We start from the raw sequence: 772 nt of genomic DNA on the forward strand, positions 1-772 counted from the left end.
TTTTCAGTCTTTGGGTCTCAGTTTCAGTTTTTTGTTTGTTAAGCCACATAGTGACCTCTGAATCATTCAAGCATAAAAACCATCTAATTTAAGACATGACCCAGTGAGAAACAGGTGCAGATGATGATAAATGATCAAGCCGGTGATTAGTATTCTGGTAATGTGGAATGCAGTGTGGTTGGAACAGACGAGAGGGGAAATGAGGTTGCCACTAAAGTTCCTTGCATAAACAACTAATTTTTTAATTGTATCTTTAGGCACTATGCAGTCTGTTGCAGCAAAACATTTATTCCCAGACCATTAATCTATTCTACATAATTAAATTTCATTTAATATAAAGAAATGATTGGTAGCTCAAAATTTTTATATACTTCTGTACATAAATATATTAATAATAAAATACATTTCTTCTAGTAACAATTGTTAACTCACAGTAACAGTAACTTCAATTTAAGATTCTTTTCAATTAAATGTTGTCTTATGTGTGGTATCAGAATACATAATTAAACTAACAAACTGCAGCTCTCCATTAAATTTGGATATTATATATAGAATACTACAGTGATGTTTATTTAATGCCAATAAAAAAAAATAGATTTTTCCTGAAAGAAGGGAAAAAATAAGGAGAGAAACAATAGCTTAAAAATCATATAAGGTACAATAAATAGGCTTTTAAATAAGCTTAAAAAATATTAAACAACAGAAGAAAGCTTACCTGCTTTAATTAAACTCTGGTTGTATTAACTGAATAATCCAGTTATTATTGTTATTT

Source organism: Clarias gariepinus, chromosome 2 (assembly GCF_024256425.1).
Source record: "Clarias gariepinus isolate MV-2021 ecotype Netherlands chromosome 2, CGAR_prim_01v2, whole genome shotgun sequence".
Lineage (NCBI taxonomy): Eukaryota > Metazoa > Chordata > Actinopteri > Siluriformes > Clariidae > Clarias > Clarias gariepinus.